Raw genomic sequence first — 22863 nt, 5'->3', positions numbered from 1 at the left:
GGAGCATGCAGTAACTGGCTTTTCAGAGTTCAAAATTTCCTGGAGAAGAGGAGAGGCCTAAAAAGGGCTGTGTGCCAAGACAATAAAATGACGCCTAGCAGTTAACTTGGAAACCAGATTTCTGAAGTCCTCTTCAGTCATTCCAAAGGCTGGTGTGTCCTATGCCCTTTTAGCAGGTGGAATTTATGAACAGCTGAAGAAAGCTAAAAGGAAGGTCGCTGCCTCATACAGTGCTCAGAAACCTCAGAAATATGTGACTAGCCACTCTTTGTTTTAAAAGCAACTTGTTACAAAAGTGTACACGTATAAATCATAAAACATGAGGTGACTAAAAGGGGGGCACTATGGGGGTAAAGTACTAAGCATATTAATTTACATTCAATAATAATGAGATTATTGCAGTAAACCAGTAAACTGAGTTCTTCAATAAATCAACTTGGAAAACACAGAGTAATAGTAGTGAACTAAAGAGTAGCGCCTGCTTATCCATGCCATGTTGCAATATATGTTGTAGGTATTCTTCATCCATGTGTTGTTTCATTTGCACATTTTTTAAAAAAAGCACACCATACAGTGCAAAAATTACATTGTTTTTTCTCTCACCACCTTCATTTTTCATGACAGCTTTTCAATTATGGCTGTTTGCCAGACTACATTATATCAGTGATATATTCCTGAATAGCAAGGTTTTTCAAGTTCTGGCTATTACCATTGTAGCTACTGTTAATAAATAGGTTATCAATTTCTTACTTCTTAATTGGTCAATATCTGATGTATATAAATTAAGGAATGAGATACCTGGGGTTATTGGGATTGTCTGAGCTTTAATCTGAGATCTCTTTTTTAAAAATTGTGGACATTCCTACCACATATGCTGGTATGTACCTATAATTTGGTATCATCTCCAACATAACAGAAGGCTATTAGGCTTTATATAAGATAGGTACCTCGGTGTTAAATACTATCAATGCACAATTTTTAGTGCCCATTCCCTAGTAGTTACTGACAGATATTTATATGATGCTTTGGTCCATAAATTGATCCATTTATCCTCTGGCTAGCCACTCTATGAAACAGAATATAGCATAGTGCATAGAGTACATTCACTAAAAAGATATCACAGCATATTTCTTGCCTTCATTTATTTAGGAAAGTGTAGAAACTGCTTATTTTTTCCCCCAACAAAGACTCTTAAATAGTATAAAAACTATCAATAGAACCCAGTTAAAATCAGCGTTTAAAAAAATATATACATAACAAAATCTAGTGATTTATCTGTTTACTTCTTACTTTGAATTTAGTGTGTGGTCATTTTCATTCATTGCTCCTTGCTTTTTGGTCTTTAGCAAATTTTAGATTGTATTTCGTTTATATTTCTCATTGGAATTCAGTCTGAGGCCATCTTGGCATAAAGCAATGCTCAAATTTATAGCAACAACAATGCCCTGAGATTTTTATGGAACTTTTGTACAACACCATGAGTGCCACAGTTTTTATTCTGTTTCAGTCATGGGCTAACTACTAGAGTATAGTGAGCCACTTGCAATAGAATATCTTCGCTTTCCCATTTCCACCAAGAATCAATACAATGTCTATTTATAGAAAGGCTTCCTTAAATTAGACCTTCCAAGTGCTAAGTAATATTTGACAGCTGCTCCTCTTGTTGAAGGTCTTGTGACCCTGTAATAAAACTGATTAATGGAGTGTCACACGAATCAAAGGCACTGCTCTTGACCCTGATTTGCAAATACATTTTCTGTCACCTCTTGCCCTCTGTTTGGCACTTTTGACAATTCAATATCCTCTTGCAATTAGATGTGCTGTCAATTTGTCTTTCTGGTCTCATAGCTCCGATAAGCACGTCTCCTTAGCACATCTTCAAGAACCACACGGTTGTTTTTGATGCCAAATATATTACAGAAATTAACATCTTTTTATTATGTGCAGCTTCCTTAATAGTCATTCCTCAAAATCCCAATTCTACTTTAGAAAAAATGTGTCTTCACATGGATCGATTCAAGGTTTTAATACTTTGTTTCTTTGTTTGTGTGTTTATATGAAGCATTTATATGCCACCTTTCCAGGAAGAAATCCTTCCAAGGTGGCTTACAAAGCACTATTTTCTTTTTTATAGAAAGACTTAAAACAAGTTTTAAGATGCATGTAAAATCTTCCAATATAATGCTAAAAGCAGCAGCAGTTGAAGCAACTTTATGCATGACAGTGGTGCTGGGATCTGTTTCTGCCACTCAAAAGTGGGACAAGAATGTGCCGAAAGCTTGTGGCTCTCCTCATAGTTGCTGAAATTTCTCTGCTGCATAAATACAGCAAGCAGAACTATACCACCATCAGGACCCCTAACTCCCCAAGGCAGCTTTCCTAACTTGATTCAGCTTTCTCTGTTTGAATATGTTCCATTACAGATGACAGATTCATGGTTAACAGGAAAGAACAACAATCTTTACATTATAGTTTGGGTTTCCTGCAATATGTGAGCTTCCTTGTGTTTAATTTACAGCTTATTGTGGTTTTGTTTGCTCGTCTTCATGTGTGTTTTATCTTCTGCTTTTCTGGCATATCATTTCACACAGAGAGATTTTCCATTAATATTGTTTACTCGTGGTCTCTGTATGATACAGGCCACACAAAGTTGACATGGAAAAGGACATTCTTGATGCATGTGGGCATTTTGATACAGGAGCCAAATAGCCATTGATTGTCATTGTTTTTGACATCATGTTTTCATAGCATTTGCATGGCATGGTTATAGTTCTGTAAACAGTTTGAAGATGTTTTGAAACAGTGTGGTTTCCTGGATTTTCACTCTGCCTGGTGCACAATGTTTAGATCTCTTTCAGCTTAAGTTCCATACAATTCAGTGGCGCCTAATGAATCACTGTTGAGTGTAAATGTTTGCTGCTGTTGTCCCACTTTTCCTTCTGGTCCATATTTTATGGGGTTTTTTAAAAGTTATACCAGTGACTGGGAGGAGAACAGATAGATACCTCTCGACAAGCATGGGCATTTGTGTGCTACATTTGTCATGTATATCATTTCTCCCATATGTTCATTATGAACTATTCAGTAGGTCATCCCAGGTGGTGTTCAAATGTCCCCCCCCAACACACACAGGGGAAAATGCTTAAGAGAAAAGTGAAATTGGGCCCTATTGGCCATGCAGTTGATGTTAAAAAGAGCACACACATCCATGTTAAAGATGGACTAGATATTCTACACATACTCTTATCATCCATGAAAATGCAGGTATATTTGACTATTCCCAGGTGCCAGGCAAATTATAAGCACTATAATTGAGTGGTCTTACCATGCCTGAAGGTGCACTCATCCACCCAACTGCAAGTCCTTCTGGGAGCAGCACTAGCAACATTCCCATCAGACATTCTGTCCTAGGAATGCAGCTGGACTGTTCTGGGTCAGCAAAGCTATCACTTGAACAGGCAGCAAATATATATCACCTTCTAAAACCACTCTTCCAGAAGTCCTTAAAAAAAACCCCACCATCTTCAGGAAATTTTGCTCCACCTGCATGCTCCCAAGGCCCAAGAAGTTTTGCTGCCTGGCGTAAGGGACAAGATGGCTCCCCCTGCCATTCCATATACATAATTTTTGTAAGTGATATGTGCATGCAGGTCATCGTCTGTAAAATTTTATTTTCAGTTTATGAAGCAATTCTATATCCTCCCACCGCGCTGACGAAGAATTCTATGAAACAGTAGTCAATATCCGGAATCACTGTTCAGTGTTGGACATCATATTTGCTGGATACACAAAGCTTCACAGCTTGTCTTTCATCGTACAGAGTCTGGTACCTCGCTTCATTTAAAGATTTCCAGAGACTTTGAGACTAAAGATTTCATTTTGTACTTGTTATGGTTTGAAGGAATTCTATAAAGATTGTCTATTGCATATGTACATGGTCATCATGTTGCCTAGACATTGCTGACATTCCACATACAGAAGCTGACTAGGGTGGCCATTGAATTTGTCTGAGCAGCATCTCCCGCCCATAACTGAGGTCAGCAGCTTCACAGAGCAGGCCATGTGGCACTCACAACTCTATCCTCCGGCAGAGGGAAATGGCTGGGAGGCTAAGAAGGTACATTCAGGGTGGCTGCCTCTGCTGCCTCACCAGCATTTGCAACCTGAGGCACCTGCCTCACTCTACCAACCCAGCATGCTCCCTATTCTTTGCCAAAAAGCAATAGCATCAGTTCAAATCAGGATTGGTGGAAAGTAATTACCCGGCTTAATACAACACTGTTCATGCAGAAGTAGGATGCATATTGTTGGAGACAATGGAGTTGTGCTCCTTTGTGGGTGACATCATGCTGTTGGAAGGTTGCAGTGCTTGCTGTGGCTGTAAAGACCGAAATGGGAGAGACATGTATTGTTGCAGCTGAGGCAGATGAAGGCGTCCAATTGTGTTGCTGCAGATACACCAAGCCTTTTCTTCTCTCTGTGCTCCTCCCAGTGGTCATTCCTCCTCGGGTCACTGCTATGGATACACAATCTGACTGACTGTGTTTACAATCCTGTTTACTCATCTTCCAGTGCAGTTCCACCACTGGTTTAGGAAGCAGTGGGCACACAACATTAGCCACAGTCCATATCTATCCTGTATCCTGTCATTTCCTATGAAAGACAGTATTTTGATATGTTTTCCCCCTAACCTGCGGAAAAGAATGGCCTAGCTGCATTTTAAGCTGGTAATGTGCACAGAACCATAGACTAAAGCTCTTTGTTCTGACCATTTAGTGCCTGACATCTGTCCATCTGTCCAGCTGCTGTTCTGTCACTGAAATCTTTTATTTCTCGCAGCTCTCTGTCCCTCAGAAAAGGAAGGAAACTAAGGCATGTTCACTTATTGGGTCAAAACATAAAACTGATTTATAGGAAGGTGAACTTACTAGATTTTCCACATCAAGGTCGACATGCAGGACAGCCACAATTAGAAAATTGCTATTTAGAATTGCATCATGCTGGAAAATATTTCATGAATAGTTGTTTTCCTGAATTAGTTGGAAGCTGACTAGAATGGTGGCGTGTCTGAAATGCCAGAGTAGTGTCAATTCCTATAAACGCTATAAAGCCAAGTAAATGGAATGCCGTAAAGCCAAGTAAATGTAACATAACACAAAAAGGAACTCCAAGAAAAAATCATATGGAAATAAGAATTAGGATATCTAATTTGACAAGGCTTGAGAAGTGGAGCTGCTTTTTCATGGGGTAGCAAGTTGAAAAGTCCATTTTACAGCGGACATTTCAGGAGAAATCAAACAGGTATTGATCTTCTACAAAGGGCGACAGGAACAGAAACAAAGATAACAGAATCAAAGATAATCAGGGCCTTCAGGTCTTGCTGATATAGGCATAAAACGAGGGTTCTTAAACCCATGAGATGATTTTTTGACTGAAGCTAAGTATATTTGGCATTGGAGACATCCACATGGTTGCAGCTTTGCTTTTAGTTGTTTGGTGGAAGACCAGGTTATGAGTGGAATGAACAATACTGCTTGATTGTCAGAGACAGCATGTTTCTGAATCCATTGGTTCAGGTTCTTGCCTCCAGAGCAGGAGAAAACAAGCTTGCTCCATCTTCCATGTGACAGCCCTTTAGATATTTGAAGATGACTGTGGTTTTCTGCTGTTTATGTATGAACTCACTGCATGCTGAGTTAAAGGTAAATCAAACTTGATTCTTGATGAAGCCTGGGAGTCTGCACATTTTGTTGGCATCCATCTGTCTTGGGGGATAAAGGAAGAATGTGCCTTCGGGGGTAAAGTCAAACCATTGGAGAGTTCCAGCACCTGCTTTGACTGTAAGGATCAATACAGGAGAGACACGCTTTACTGCAGATGGGGCAGATGAAGGGGTCTGGTTTTGCTGCTACAGGTGCACCATGGTGTTTCTTCTCTCTGCACTCCTCCCAGTGGTCATTCCTCATCTGGCCACTGCACAGAGTAGTAACTAACTCCTCCAGCCAGACCACACTTCTGAATCAGCTTTCAAGGGGGCCACATGCAAGGTATTTAGTTGATAAACATACACTACAGGAGTCACCCTGAAATTCAACTTTAAATGTGAAAACCGATCCAATGGAACAAAATAACAACAATGGAAATGTGGATAACCTCTGTGTTGACAAGTATTTCATATAGTAACCTTTCGCAATGCGCCTCAACTGAAAAATAATTGATATGCAAACCAAATGTGACATTATATAACATGTTGATGCCAGTCAGAGTTGACATTTTCTGTGAATTTGTTGAACCAATCAAATGCTGTTGAACCAATCAAATGGATGATTAAATGCATGCTCAGATTCAACCCACTTCTTGGAAATTGCTCGAGATGATGTGAATCTTAATCTGGACACAGTAAGGCATTCACAAGACTCTTTTAAGATACAAAAATCTACCCCCCCCCATTTTTTTATTTTTTTAAAAAAACATTCCAGATGAAACAATGCTGCAGGTAGCCAACCAAGTAAATAGTCATTGGTCACATTCATTATTAAAATATTTGAGAAGGTATATATAATATCGGATGTGCTACTCTTCCAGATCTGCTGCACCCACTTCCGGGAGTACGGTAGCAGTTAGGGAAGTCGTGCAATGGCCGTGGTGGACTATGGTAGAGGCCGCCAAGGCATCATTGAGAGCCAGTGTGGTGTAGTGGTTAAGAGCGGTAGACTCGTAATCTGGGGAACCGGGTTCGCATCTCCGCTCCTCCACATGCAGCTGCTGGGTGACCTTGGGCCAGTCACACTTCTTTGAAGTCTCTCAGCCCCACTCACCTCAGAGTGTTTGTTGTGGGGGAGGAAGGGAAAAGAGAATGTTAGCCGCTTTGAGACTCCTTAAAGGGAGTGAAAGGCGGGATATCAAATCCAAACTCCTCCTCCTCCTCCTCCTCCTCCTCCTCCTCCTCCTCCTCCTCCATCATAAAGGAGGCAGTGGAGGTGAGGCAGAGGAAGCAGGACATCCAGGATTTCAAGCAGAAGCCGGGGTGACGTCTGTAAATCTGGGATGTCCCACTCAAAGTTGGACTCTTGGGTAGCATGTGTTGAAGCCTAAGAATGCAGCAAGAAACTTGGGTTGGATGCAGATGTGGCTGCAGCAGAACTCTACCAACTGCATTCTTCCATAAGTGGAAGGGGAGGTGAATTTTGGCTTAGTTCCCCCCCCCCATGTGCCCCCCTGTGTCCCCTGAGAAAATACTTTATTTAAAACACTTTTATACTGCCTTTCATAAAAAAAAAATCTCAAGGTGATTCACAAAAAAGCTCTGCTCCAGGTGGTTGGTGGACCTTCCAGAACAGTCTTGGGGGTGGCATGGGACAAACAGGAGCGTCAGCAAAAACTGCCTGTGAGTATGTCCACTAAGTGGAGATCTTCTATACTCAGGAGATGTCTGGATCCAACTCATACATTTGTTTTATCATTATCATCATCATCTGTAGCTGTGGAGATAGCGGGAAAGAGGAAAATCATACAAATGGAACAGGCATTTAATCCACAGAAAAGAAAACAGTACATGAAATGTTTGTTTACCTTTCTTCCCAATATTTAGGGCATGCAGGACACCTAAGTAATATATACAAAGAAGGCAAGATGGAACAATGCCAAAAATAATATCAAAATGTGCCAGAAGACAGAAAAAAATACTAAAAACTGAGCACAGCCCTAGCAGGAAATGGCCAAATTGCCCTTACCATCTGTAGATGGTAGGAGTGATGATGAAGGGATTCTATGTTTAAGTCAAGATTGAATAGGGTTTTTTTTGGAGGGTTTTTTTAATGATACATATATATGATGATAGTAACCAGGAGATACTCAACTTCTGTTAAGATACTGGCAAAATACTGTAAGTAGTTTTATACAGTGGGAAAATAGATAATCTAATGCAATATATTCATAGATAGGCATTCTTTGTGGAATTAATTTAAAACATGCTCTTATGAGAACTTTCCTCAAATGTAAACACCAGCAACACAAGAATAATGGACTAAACCCTGAAGACTTTTATACAGCCTGTCCTAGGGCAAAACATCCAACCAACTTAATTAAAAATTGCTTGAATTCCATTGAGAGTTCAAGCAAATAAATTAGATCCTCGATATGTGAGACAATATTTGGGTCTGGTTTTAGAGTGGAAGGAAAATGGGTTCTGAATAATGAAAATAGGATTGACATTATTTGGTTAAGGTGTTGCTTTTTATTGTTATTTGAAAACATCTAGCCCCACTCCCACATACAGTACAGAAATGTCCCTTTGTGATCATTTGTGGGACTATTGAGACATAGCTTGCAGGTGTCAGATTCCAACATTTTAGATGCCACCACTGAAGTGTTGGGATCCATTGGAAATTATCAAGCTGCACCGCTAGATTTATAACCCTGCTCAAATACAGCCACAACACGTGACTAATTATTATTATTAGCTGACAAAAATTCATCTTTGAAACAGTTGACTTAATCCAGAAACACTGTTCTGCTTGTTTGCTGTTCATTATTGAATTCTACACGTTGCAGCAACCACCACTACAATACTGTGGGACATTATCTATTGAAAGGCATTCTGCCTACATCGTGGTGTTCCCTGACAGCAGTTCATTACATTGACTAGTTCTTGTTTATGGACTTATACATACGTTATATAATGATGTTTATGATTTGTAAATTTTGGGTTATATTCCACATGACATCGTCTCATCTATCTATCTATCTATCTATCTATCTATCTATCTACCTATCATCTATCCATCTATCTATCTATCTATCTATCTATCATCTATCATCTATCTATCTATCTATCTATCATCTATCTATCTATCTATATCATCTATCTATCTATCTATCTATCTATCATCTATCTATCTATCTATCTATCTATCTATCATCTATCTATCATCTATCATCTATCTATCTATCTATCTATCTATATCTATCTATCTATCATCTATCTATCTATCATCTATCTATCATCTATCTATCTATCATCTATCTATCATCTCAGTTTAATCTGAATTTACCATTTCTGCAGAAAATCTGCCAAGGTTTTTTTTTAAAACCAAACCTGTGGAAACAGTAAATCTGGATTAATTGGGTGGAGAAAATATGGGGTGCCATTTTGATGAGGACAACATTGTGTGGACCCAGCAAAAAAATTGCATGCAGCACCAAGTCCACAATACTACTGGGTTCAAGGGCCCTTAAGCACATAGCCAAATCATTTAAGATTTTTCAGAGATCCCTGTATACAAGCTGGTATTTTTGTTTATATTTATGTTCCAGCAGTTCACTCTTCCCCTGTGCTACAAAATACATTGTGGCTTATCATGTTTAATGATAAGTTTAATATGTGTCTTATCATAAAGAAATTCTGTTTCTGAACCTGCACATGAAAAGCTGCCATCATAAGTTTCAAAACAAAACAAAATAAGCACTAAAATTTCAAATTCGAAAAGTCAGAAACAAGCTGAATAACAGTGTAGGAATGTAGAATAGCGTTGCCATATTTCTGACACCTGCAGAAACCACCCAAATTGTTGAGCTTTTTGGAGGAAACCTGCCCACAAGATTGTGATTGTAAGCATTTCAGCTGTTTCTGCTATTTTTTCCATCATGTTGCCATACATCCAGGTATACATTCACCCTAACGCCATTTTTACACCCCCAAACCAGGATATGTCAGGAATTTTCCTGACGTATAGCAAGCCTAACTTAGAATAAAAATGGTCAGCAGCATTTCTCAATAGATTTCTCATATATCAGATTTTTCCCAAAGTGGCATTCAAATTAAACTTGGAAAGTTTTGCTCTGGTGAATTTCTAGGGTAGTTTTTTAAAAGTCATGGAGAAAAGCTTTTTCCACACAATGTCTAATTAAGCCTTAAGATTCATATAGCTATTGATTGAATGTAGAATGCTTTTCATTAGGAATTTAAAATATTTTACAATAAATCTTGAAAACCTTGTGCAAATACAATCCTCTTTATCATTGTGCATTCTTGGCTTTTGTTAGTTTCAGTAAAACCCTTAATGCTTGTTAGACTTCTGATGTTTGTTTTTGTTTAAACAACAGAAAATCTAGCATCTTTTGTCTAGACAATGTTATCTTGACCCAAAGCTTCCTGTAGAATAATTGTACCTGACTCATAAGAAATCCTGGAACTTGCCTGGTGTTACGGACTCTCATATTTGGTTTGATGTCAGAACTGAGCTAAAGAGAGATCATTTAAAATATGAATTAATAACATGATTCCAAAGGTGCTTAATCAAGTTATGACATTCCCCTTGATTTAAAGTCCGGGCAAAATGATTCTGTTAGCTAAGAGAAGTTACCAAGTAAAAAATGAGAGATTTTGGTTAATTTTTCTCAATCCAAACAACTTGTCTGGTGTCTGTGGTTTGCAGATATTTTTTTCTCCTAGAAAGACTTCTGCAGAATATGCTCACTGTGGGGGGAAATGCCAGGGGAAGATTGCATGCCTTTAATCTTGCTCTTATATTTGGTATGGTTTGGGGTTGTTGTGGTGCCTGGTTAGGAGAAGAAAAATCCTTGCTAAATGCCACCTACAGAAAGACAGAGAGAGAGAGCTTCTGCACACTGAAATTATTTCGGCCTCATGAGGACCTATTTTGGCATATGGAATGTTCCTGATGGGGAAGCTGACTTTCTGTGTCATGTAAAGCATTGCTACCTAGCTACCTGGTGTTGTTGTTGTTGTTTAGTCATGTCCGACTCTTCATGACCCCATGGACCAGAGCACGCCAGGCACTCCTGGCTTCCACTGCCTCCCGCAGTTTGGTCAGACTCATGCTGGTAGCTTCGAGAACACTATCCAACCAGCTCATCCTCTGTTGTCCTTCTTCTTGTACCTTCCATCTTTCCCAACATCAGGGTCTTTTCCAGGGAGTCTTCTCTTCTCATGAGGTGGCCAAAGTATTGGAGCCTCAGCTTCAGGATCTGTCCTTCCAGTGAGCACTCAGGGCTGATTTCCTTAAGAATGGATAGGTTTGATCTTCTTGCAGTCCATGGGACTCTCAAGAGTCTCCTCCAGCACCATAATTCAAAAGCATCAATTCTTCGGCGATCAGCCTTCTTTATGGTCCAGCTCTCACTTCCATACATCACTACTGGGAAAACCATAGTTTTAACTATATAGACCTTTGTTGTCAAGGTGTTACCACCTAGCTATCTATGCTCTCTTGTCCCTGGTTGCTTTGTTGCTGCTACTGCTGCTCCTCTTCAAGCAGCTGAGGAGCAGATGTGCCTTATGAATCCATGTCATGCAATGGCCTCATGTATGAAACAGATAGTCCATGCAAATGCCTTGTGACATGGGTATCTGCTTTATTCTATATCTGCCCTTGCATGGGCACCCAATCCTGGAGATTTCCTGTGCATGACAGGGGAGGGGACATCTGCTTCTCCACCATATAATGAGGTGTGCCAGTGGCAATTCAATATTATGAATTCGAGCCAGTTCAGTCGTTAGCATATGCGCTGCCGGGGTGCAAAGATCCGCCCAGAGCCCCCAAATTTAGTTTAGCCCCAAGTTAACTTTTATTATGATGTAACAGTTAATTTCGCCTGCACGGCGCCGTTGAGAATGGCAAGCGCCATCGTTGAGTCAAGCACTGCCATTGTGAATGACAAATGGCACATCTTTAGTAAATGAGCGCACAAAGTCGAAAGCCCTTTAGTGAACCAGTAGGTACACATTTCGGTAATACCAAGGTAGATATGCATTTTGTTTTTCTAGCTTGATCAAAATTATTTATTATTTCATAACAGGTAAATAGTTAAGAGCTTAGGCGACTTCAGTGGCGGGCGCCTGGTAACCCCCAAAATTTGGCACCCGGGTGCCCCGCATCCCTTGCATCCCCAGGTAAAGACGGCCCTGATTAGAGCTCAGACTAATCCTACCCACTACTACATATGGAGCTTCACTTGTGATTAGAGGCTGGTGATATGAGCTTGTTGCAATTTTGAATCAGCCAGCTGGTGTGCAAGTCTAAAGATTCTACTTTCCAAGATTACAAATGTTGGCCAGGTTTTAGCACATGTCCTTCTTGGGAACATGGTATTCTTAGTGCTACATTCTTTTTCCATCCCTGTTTGTCACAATGTCATGTGTTACAGATTGGTCATTGTAGAAAGTAAATTTGTTCCACATGTACCAACAGCAGAACTTTCCATTACATTGAGTATTTAAATAAGCAGCATTTGAGCATGTGCAAAGTTGATGGAGTTTTGTTGCTTAGTCATGCTGGCCACACAGACAGCCCAGGTGCAGAAAAAAATAATTTAATTGGTAGTACATCTCTGTTTTAATAAGGGGCATGTTGCAATTTTGGATCAGAGTCAAGTCTTATTCTACATACAGAAATTATGAACAGCCTAGAGTTCTGGTGACACCACTATTTGTGATGCAGATTCTATGCTTCTATGCAGATTCTATTTTATGTGCATATGCCTCCGCTCATGTGTGGTTCTCCATCAGTGACGCCAACTTGAACCAAACATTGGGGGAGGGCCTCCCCCCCCCCGTCCACCACACTCCTTCTGAGCTAAGCAACAGGCTGGCATGTGTCCAAGAAGGAATAGAATTTCTAAAATTTCTTTAAAATGTGAAAGCATGGGCAAGAATATCAGACTACTTATGGAACCTTAAGGCAACATATCCCAAGATGCACTGCTATTGCAATCAAAACAAATACTTGTGGTCATTACTTTTCTTCAGACCTAGGAGTAGAATACCCACGAGTAAGGGGCACTCGCAAATATATGTAGAGCTTTTAAGTGAAGCAAGAGTTTAATATTGAGAATTACAAAACTGAGGTAACTGGCTGGAATTCAGAAGGGCAAATGGATTTTTCATAAAAAGCTGAATGCTTGGGACTTTAAAACTAATTTGAAAACAGGAATCCTCCTGAAGATTTCTGAAAATGGATCCAGGAATCTTAAAAACTATGGCCCTGTTCTATAACTACAAAAGCTGTGCAAACAGAGTTAACATTGATTTCTGAGGAGTATGTTAAGCCTCAAAGGTGGTAGTTTAAGAGTCTCAGCAGAAATACCACCCTAAGTTTCATACAGACTTCTTTTATTGTGAAATATTCATTTAGACTATTTTTTTAAAAAAAGAAAGAAACACTTCCCTTTTTCCCAGCTTTTAAATATGGGCCCCAGACATTTGGAATCCCTCCACTGTGAATCAGAGGAACAAAGGTCTGAGAAGGGGCCCCCGCTCCCTTTCCGGGCTTTGTAAAAGCCAAAGAGTTCAGCAGCTCAGTATGATCTACATGCCAGCACATCAGATACACTTTTTGGGTGTTCTGGGGACAATCTGAGATCAGACATAGTCTTGGCAAAACTTTGCAGATCATGTCTCAGCCTGACCTGAAACTTTAACCTTTTAGAATGGCAGCAGGAACAGCTTCCAGCTTATTCCCGTCCCTGAGCGAGCAGGGAGATTCAAATACATCAAAGAACCCTTTGACCGAAGGTATGAAATGCACCACCTCTCCCAAGTCAGAGGGGAGAGGAGAGATATTTGCTGGGCTGGCTTTCAAAGTCACACACTGTTTGTGGAAGGGGTTATCCTCTGTCCATACTCTCTGATCTGAGCTATGCTTGTTTAGACAGACTGCAACCTGGAAGGGCCAGACATCAAGAATGCAGCGCTATATGTTCTGTGGCTGCCTCAATAAAAGGAGCTTTGATATAATTTGCAGTGAGAATAAGAACGCACCTGCACAGCCACATTTGAAGAGATGTGTTTACAGGAGAAAATCTGGTTTCAGAGTGAGTGGCTGAGAATATATATATTGTAGGTGGGGGGGGGAATAAAACCACAAGGTGATTTTATCTTGATTTAAATCATTTATACAGCTGGAAGGTTTAGCACATGACAGAAAGACTGAAAGTCAACTGCTTTGGGGGCTACCACCTCTATTTTAAAAATCTCCCTCCCCTAACCCACTTTGGCTGAGGCTTGGGAGACCGCAGCATGTACATATGCAAATGGAAATAATCTACATGGTCTGTGAAATGCAGCCTCAAAATAAACTCCAGAAACAAACTTTCACATAGAGACGCTTTAAGAAAGTAACAAAGATCTACTACACAGAAGAACACTGCCTCGTTTGTTAAGAGGCGCGGTGCCTAATTTACCCTTCTTTTTTGTTTTTATTTAGAAAGAAATATTTCCAAACGGCAAGCTTTCCTTAACTTCAGGTGGGGAATTTGTTTCGTTACACTGTCATCCTGAATGCATTGACAATGAAAAGACTTCTAACCAACAAACTAAGCCAGGGGTGGCCTTCCAGACTACAATTTCCATCATCCCTCACCACAAACCATAGCTCCCCCACAACTGTGGTCTAAGCTCTGCACTGTTCAAAATAACATATAATAATTTGCTGGCTTAACTGTCCTGAATGACATTGTGTATCTATGTTTAGGGAAGTTTTTAATATTTAATGCTGTATTGTTTTTAACACTTGATTGGGAGCCGCATAGAGTGGCTGGGGAAACACAGCCAGATGGATGGGGTATAAATAATAAATTATTATTATGATGATGATGATGATGATGATGATGACACAAGTGTGCCAGCCAGGCACACCGGCTTGCCCCTGTGATTGAGGGGGCAGGTACACTACATGCCTATGTCACACGCGCACACCACACGATGTGCTCATGTCACTCACATGCTGCACAATGTGCTGATCTGTTGCACACACACCATGCGGCTTGCATTCGTGATGCAAGCGCGCCGTGCACCGTGCGTGGGTGACATGAGCTTGTTGTGCAGAATACTGAGGGGGCCCAATCCCCTACTTGAAAATTTGGGGGGCCCACCCTAGATGGCACCCCTGGTGCCAGCAATAGCAATCTGTACAGCACCCTCTTTGGGGGTCACCATGCTACAAGAGTAATGCTACATGGACATGTGCAGAGTGTTTTTTCATCCCCTGGCAGATATGCTGTGGAGTGCTGTGGGCCACTATTTAATCCAAGGATGCCCGCGGGACCCCTCTCGATTGGCAGTTGTGAAAAGCAATGCACTGAAAGACCCTGCCCCCCCCCACTCTGTTGTTCCGTTCCGTTCCTTCGTAAACCGCTGTGACATTCTTTTAGGTGAGTGATTCCCCCCCCCAAAAAAAAGGTCAACAGCTTTGCCTCCCCCCCCCTTTCATGGGTAGATCACTTCCAGAATTTTTATACTGGGAGTAGATCACAGTCTCTTGTGAGTTGGACGTGCCTGATCTATATGAAGCTGCTGAGGATGGTCAATAGGAGTTTGGGAGCAAAGTGTCGTCAGTACGCTGGTGACATTCAGCTCTATTTCTATTTCAGCAGTGCCTATGATTATAAATTTTGAATTATGGTGCTGGAGGAGACTCTTGAGAGTCCCATGGACTGCAAGAAGATCAAACCACTCCATTCTTAAGAAAATCAGCCCTGAGTGCTCACTGGAAGGACAGATCGTGAAGCTGAGGTCCAATACTTTGGCCACCTCATGAGAAGAGAAGACTCCCTGGAAAAGACCCTGATGTTGGGAAAGATTGAGGGCACAAGGAGAAGGGGACGACAGAGGATGAGATGGTTGGACAGTGTTCTTGAAGCTACAAACATGAGTCTGACCAAACTGCGGGAGACAGTGGAAGACAGAAGTGCCTGGGGTGCTCTGGTCCATGGGGTCACGAAGAGTCGGACATGACTAAACAACTAAACAACAACAACATGATTATAAAGACTATTTCAAGTACAATACAGTGGTACCTCAGGTTAAGAACTTAATTCGTTCCGGAGGTCCGTTCTTAACCTGAAACTGTTTTTAACCTGAAGCACCACTTTAGCTAATGGGGCCTCCTGCTGCCACCATGCCGCCGGAGCACGATTTCTGTTCTCATCCTGAAGCAAAGTTCTTAACCTGAAGCACTATTTCTGGGTTAGCGGAGTCTGTAACCTGAAGCGTATGTAACCTGAAGCGTATGTAACCTGAGCTACCACTGTACAAATAAAAACTGGGATAAGGCTTTTGGGAAAGGTAGGTCTATAATAGTTGCCAGTAAGGTAATATAGGTGGCACACATCTGATATGTGATGGGAGGGAGTCCCAAAGCGTAGCTGCTGCCATACAAAAGGCCCAATTCCTACACTGTATACAAATTCCCTAATGAGATGGAATCTGCAGAAGCCTTCTCCTGCAGGGTGCAGTAGTCAGTTTAGTATATAAGGGGTGAATGATCTTTCAAATATCCCAGTCCCAAGTTGTATACGGCTTTGCACACCAATGTTAACATCCTGGACTTAGCCCAGTAGTTAACTGGCAGCCAATTCAATTAGTTCAGCAGCAGGGTATCATTTATAACCCTTCTTGCAATCCATAGAAACCACTTCTTTCCTATGCTTAGATCAGACTTATACAAAAAAGTTTTTAATTTCAGCTGCATTCGGGCCCATAGGGGGGAAAAGGTTCTTTAGCAATAAAACAGTATCAAAGGACATTTTAATAACACCTTGCATATTTCCTGATAGACATGTACTCTCTTTAAAAGGGAGAAAACCAGAATGTTTAATGTGAATCCAGGAAAAATGTGTCAGATTGTGTGTATGAAATGAATGATCTATATTTAGTTTACAGCTTTCTTTTCCATTTTCCAATAGCCTCCCCAAAATAGAATCAGTCGTACCTTGTGCCCAGGAAGTCTTACAATACATGTGGAACATTGCTTCTCAGATAATTTTACAAAAATGTCAACCATTTTGAAATGTTAACAACACTCTATTATTCTAACCTTTCATTCTTTGTTTTCACGCTATAGAGTGTTTTTCTGTATAAATTAATTCCTACCATTGGATAGGTGGTAAACTTGTTTCTTTGTCCTTAACTTTATGGATTTTGACCAAGCTTTCTATCTGATCCTTTCTAAATCCTAATTTCCCATATTAGACTTTACTTTGATACCATTTCCACAGTCTTTAGAGGGCCGGCCCTATCATTAGACAGGGTGAGCCAACCATCACAAGCTAAGGGGTTGGGAGTAGCTGTGTGTGCCATACCAAACTCATGTCCCATTCCATAATTCCATTCCCCTCATATCTTATTGGGTTGCCCCAGCACTCTGGGCAGCTTCCAACATATATAAAAACATAATAAAATATTAAACATTTTTTTAAACTTCCCTATACAGGATTGCCTGCAGACAGCTTGGGGGTTAGATAACTCCATACCTTCCAACATTTCTCCAATGAAAACAGGGACATCCTAAGGAAAAGCGGGACATTCCAGGATCAAATCAGAAACCTGGACAGCATCTCTACATCAGGGACATCCCTGGAAAACAGGGACACTTGGAGGGTCTGCAAACTGCCTTGTGCCCACTAAATTAGCCTTCTGCTTCTACTGTCCCACTGCCAGTGTTGAAGCAAGGGCTTATCCACCCTTACCAGTTGCCCCACTCTTTCCAGGCACAGGTCCATGTTTTAAAACTTTGTGTCCAAGCATGTTTTATTTTTGCCTCAGAGCTTTCCCTGCAAAAATGCAGTACAGTGGTACCTCAGGTTAAGTACTTAATTCATTCTGGAGGTCCGTTCTTAACCTGAAACTGTTCTTAACCTGAAGCACCACTTTTGCTAATGGGGCCTCCCGCTGCCGCCAAGCCGCCAGAGCACGATTTCTGTTCTCATCCTGAAGCAAAGTTCTTAACCCAAGGTACTATTTCTGGGTTAGCGGGGTCTGTAACATGAAGCGTATGTAACCTGAAGCGTATGTAACCTGAGGTACCACTGTACTCAGTCAGAAGAAACGTCAATTTGGGTTTTGTGCAGATAGACATTTGCTTCCATTGAGCACTAAAGAGTGGGTTTTCTCATGGAAAGTTCCAGAGCAAAAAGAATTAAAACAAAACCCAATGATGATTTCCCTTGCTCATATGCATATTGCTGTTTGGTGTTACCCCATGACCATACTGTGACAACACATAAACAAATGCATAAAAATTAGTAAAAAAACTATCATACAGAAACAATCGTTTTTCAAGAAATAATATTAATGTTCCCTTTAGACTGTACACATTTTCCCCTGTTCTCATTTTAGTGATCCCCCTGTTAAAAGAAAAAAGAATAGTCTGTAGTATTGATGCATCTACTGATCTGATTGCATGAGGCTACAGAGTGGCTTGTGCTGACTTAACAACCATGACATCCCTCACAAAGGGAGCAGTTCTGTCCTGCTCTGATACCCGCAGAGGAAGAACCATGGCTCTGTCATAAAATTCCCTGGTGTCTCTAGTTAAGAAGGATCAGTTAGCAGACGATGAAGAAGGCCTCTGCCTGACACCAGGGGGAGTCATTTTTTAGTCAGGATAGATAATTCTGTGCCAGATGGACAAATAGTCTGACCTGGTATGAGGCAGCTTCCTATGTTCCTGCAACCCCTTTATAAGAGATGACTAGTCATGGAGGAATGGGAATAAAGGAGGGAAATAAAGATCCACACTGGGAACAGTGGGAGGGGGGTGAGTGAAGTTCTATATTAGGAACAAGGGGGGAATCAAATCAATTTTACCCAGCAGTTGAAGTGGGAATCAAAGGTTCTGAATCATGTCAGGTGGGAGTAGGGCTCAAGAGATCCCAGAGGGCAGCCCCACACTTTTTTCCCTAGGGTTGGGAAGAGACCAGCAGCACTTGCTATTCACCAGGAGGCCACATGATGGGGGGCTGCCACGGAGAAGACAGATCTGGCCTTCAAAGAGTGTGCCTCAGCTGTTGTCACCACAGCAGCAGTAGCAGCAGGTGATGCATTCCTTGGAGGCCGGATCTGCTGCCCCTGTGAATCCTACCGCCTGAGGCAGTCGCCTCACCTTGCCTTGTGGGTGGGCCACTGTGAGAACAGAGTGCTGGACTAGATGGGTCTATGTCCTGATCCAGTGGGGCTCCTTGTATGCTCTTGGAAAAAGCTGCTGTCATCTAATCTCCTCACCAAAAGAAAATGAGGGTGAATGATCAGTAAACAGGTCATTTGGAAGCAAATCCAGAGGTAGTAAGAGTCATTGGCAGCTTTTCCTTGTGTGATGTCTTTTCTTAGTATATGATGCTGACTCTACCTCATGGTTCATGACATTCTACTGGGGTAAACAGTAGTTAACATGTCAGCCAGAGCACACCCATGAGGCAAAGTGAGGCAACTGCCTCAGGTGGCAGGATCCTTATGCTGCCTTATTCCTGATGTAGATCTTCCCTCACCCCTTTTCCCCTTGCAGGGAGGGGGATGCCATTTTGTGGTATGCCGCAGGTGTCAAAATGTCTTGGGTCAGCCCTGAGGTTGGTCAACCTTTTCAGTCCTGGTTTAGTGATGGATCCTGAAGGGGGGGAAATAACTGGACACCAAGGGGGGCGCATTGTGGTTTCCTTGTTGCTGCTGCTGCCTGGTTGTACGATACCTGTGTACTATGTTGGGTGATATCGTGGGACTATTCAGATAGCACTATGTGCTATGTCTCATGTTACCTGCTTGGGCAATGTGAAGGGTATCAGCAGCAAGCAGTCTTGTGATCGGTGTGTGGTAGTGAGGCTACCAGGGACTCGGTGGGCATGTCTGGTCAGCTTTGCTACTTTGGCTATTGTTCCAACATCTATTGTTGTAGCATTTGCTCTACTGTTGGTTAAGCATGGGATTGTGTCCTACCCTACACTGGCATTGCTCCTGAGCATGGGGCTGACCCAGCTTTGCGGTATCGTAGAGTGCTCTGGGGATCCTAAATCAAAAGGCTTTTAATATTATATATATGCTCTGTTGCGAAATATTTGTTTTGTAATATGGAACATATGAAGATGGACTAGAGAGGAACATTCCTACAAATCAGTAACCTATGAAAAGAATTTAAATTAGTCTTAAAGCAAAAATATGGTCATTTTCTATCAAAGTACAGAATGTCCTGTGTCGGCTACCAAAAGGGCCCACAATCCTCTCTGTATTGCACATCTTTTTCCATCCCCATTTGTAACTTACAAGGGGATGTGGTGAAACATTTTAAATGACATCATTGGGGAATTGAGAATTTTTGCAGCGTTACACAAAAGGTAGAATATTTTTGCTAAAAGAGAACTTACTGCACCGTACACCCAAAACCAAGTGAGCTCTGATTAAGCATAAAAGTGTCAAAAAATAATCAATGGAAGAGTCTGCTGTGTCAGTTCTACACAAAAATGTAGGATTCTTTTTACACATGGTTACAATATTATTATTATTTTTTAAAAATTGTTAATATATCAAAGTTCTTATAAATTATTTTATAAAGCATGGAATGAATTTGTAAATTATGGATTTATATAGCTAGTAAGCTCTTAACAAAAGGAAGAGTTTTTAAATGAGGAAAATGAAAACTAAAAGATTATTAATGGTTAACCCCCTAATTTGATGGCTGTAAATAGCTTCAAGAGTCATGTTAGCAATCAGGTAATTAAAATTTAAAATAGGAAGTTGAATGATTAAATTTTGATATATTTCCAGTTTAGATTAATAGGTCAGGCAATTTTCTGATTAGCTTTGCTAAAAACCATTCAGATTATAATTGCCAATGGGTTATAGCTGAGTTCTTTACCCAGGCAGCCAGCATCATGGAAGTCCCATGTGTGTACAATAGGACAGAATGGGATGAAATGACGCACAGTGGGCTGGAATGGCTCGATGACTGAGTGCCAGTGAGACAGATCAGAATGGAATTAGCTGTTTGGCCCACCCGTAGGCAAAGCCCTGACACTGTGTAACTTGATTTTTATCTCATGGACGGAAAACTTTCCATTCTGCATCTGTCTGTTTCAAACCTTGCCTCCGTTTTAAGCAAAACAAAGAGAATGATTGCAAAATATAGCTATGCTAACTACATTGGCTAGAATGTATAATGCCATGGACCTGAGAACAAATTTTAATTTTCTGTTTTGAACCGCACAGATATCTATGGATGAAGGATAGTATACAAAGAATAAGAATAAGAAGGTCAGTTGGGGCTTGGTAGGGCAGCAAATGTGGAACCTTGGTGTTTTCATTATAACTGGACTTGTACAGCACTTATTTAGGAAAGTGGTTCTTCACACATGTGCAGAATGTCATTGTCCCCACCTCCTCTACCTATGGACAGGGAAAGAGCGTCTATGTAAGAAGGCTAAAGTATGATAAGAGTAAATAAGAAGAATAGTAGAAGCCCCAGACACATTATAACTTTCCAGCCATGCTTCAGGCAACTAACAAAGATTTAAACAGTAGGTTGACCAGTTCATGAAGGCCAGTAGGATGCTGGAGAAGGCCTCTTTATTTAATATATACAGCCCCAAGCCTTTGAAATGGCAACTAATTGTTATCAATTGAATTTATTATTGCTTCATTTTTGCTCCCAAAGAGAAACACACATAGGGTTTTCCGCCTCAGATACAAAAAAGAGTATTATGCTAACCTTGGATATTATTCTCTGTGACTGGGGTGGTGATGGTGTTAGGGCCACCATTTGATACTCTGCCTCAGACGGTAAAATGTCTTGGGCCCTCCCCGAGTTGTGCTGCAAGGGAGGCCACACAGTTAATTGCTCATTTCAGAAGAAATGGATATGTTTATGCAGCCCTTGAAAGAGCTGATGGCCAAAAACTTCAGAGGTTTGAATTTATCCAACACCTGCTGTTTTTAGAACTGTGTGATGTAGCTACTCTAGAGGTTCCTGGGGCTACTGAAGAGGTTTGCTAATTTGGTGACATCTCTGGTGGCTTTAAAAAGATCTATTTACTTAGGACAAATGACTCCTGTGTTGTGTGCCTGGTTCTGTTCAGTTCATGTTCATCATGAGCCATGTCCATTAGTGTGTCACTTGAGCTCTTTTCAGACATAAAGAAGCCCTGATTTGGTTTAGAAAAATAAAGAAAAGTGAAACAAAAATAAATCAGAGGACTTAGATGGATTCTGTTCCGGCATGTGCACCGATCAGCAAGTTTGTCTCATGCAAGAGATGTATAGGTAATACTTAAAAGTAAAATGATATAAATGAGATTAAACACGCGTGAGTAAAGTATATGCTACTAGTTTGTTTTCTAAAAGGTCCTCACATTCAGACTCACTTTGAACATTCAGAAATGTCCAGGGGGCAGGGGAGTGACTGGTGCTTCCTGTTCTCATCTCCTTGTAATATCTGAAACAGAACTCTTCCATTTCCCGCTATGGTAAGACATGCTGGCGGCCAAGGCAAAGGCAGCACATCTGCAGAAAGAGATGCAAAAGTCTCTTTTCAGACATTTATGGGGAAAAGACACAACCAGGAAGCATGAGACATTTAGATTTCCCGCCCTGTGCCTACTCACCTAAACATCCAAGGCAAGACAGACTTCCAGTTATGAAGCACTGAGTATCCAACTTTGTGTTCTCACATTTTAGTCTTCATAAATATGTTGATTCTTAAGTGAGTCAGTACCAAATTGTATTGCATAAGTGGCCCAAATTCTATGGTTGGGAAGCCAAGGAGCTTGGCTCAGCGGCGGAGTGCATGGTTTGCATGCATAAGGTCCTGGATTCAGTCCAAGCTTGTCCAGATGAAAGGATCTAAGATTGTGAGGGTTCATTCCCTAAAAACGCCATGTAGGAATGGGGAATACTGCCTCTGAATCCTTGGAGAGCTGCCAGGCAGACAGCTCTAAATGAAACACCCACTGTTAGCGCCCCAAACATTTAACTAAATCCACAGGATTCCTTGAGAGTATACAGGTACTTGGTATTCAGGCTATCAGCTGGGCATTGCTTTTTAATAGTACTATATGTTTTAAATAAGAGTGTTCTGATGGACA

General features: G+C 41.1%; 1 long non-coding RNA gene across 1 annotated transcript in view; it reads right to left on the bottom strand.

Moving 5' to 3' along the window:
* LOC310767021 overlaps positions 1-18920 on the bottom strand; it is a 962895-nt gene extending 943975 nt beyond the window's left edge. Inside the window, exon 1 of the long non-coding RNA XR_014550582.1 lies at positions 18738-18920. This is a non-coding gene — a long non-coding RNA (uncharacterized lncRNA). The remainder of the gene's footprint in view (positions 1-18737) is intronic.
* Positions 18921-22863: the final 3943 nt, after the last annotated feature.

Source organism: Podarcis filfolensis, assembly GCF_964270895.1.
Source record: "Podarcis filfolensis genome assembly, chromosome: 1".
Classification (NCBI taxonomy): domain Eukaryota; kingdom Metazoa; phylum Chordata; class Lepidosauria; order Squamata; family Lacertidae; genus Podarcis; species Podarcis filfolensis.
The sequence above is the reverse complement of the archived record's forward strand: the minus strand, read 5'-3'. Positions and strand labels throughout refer to the sequence as shown.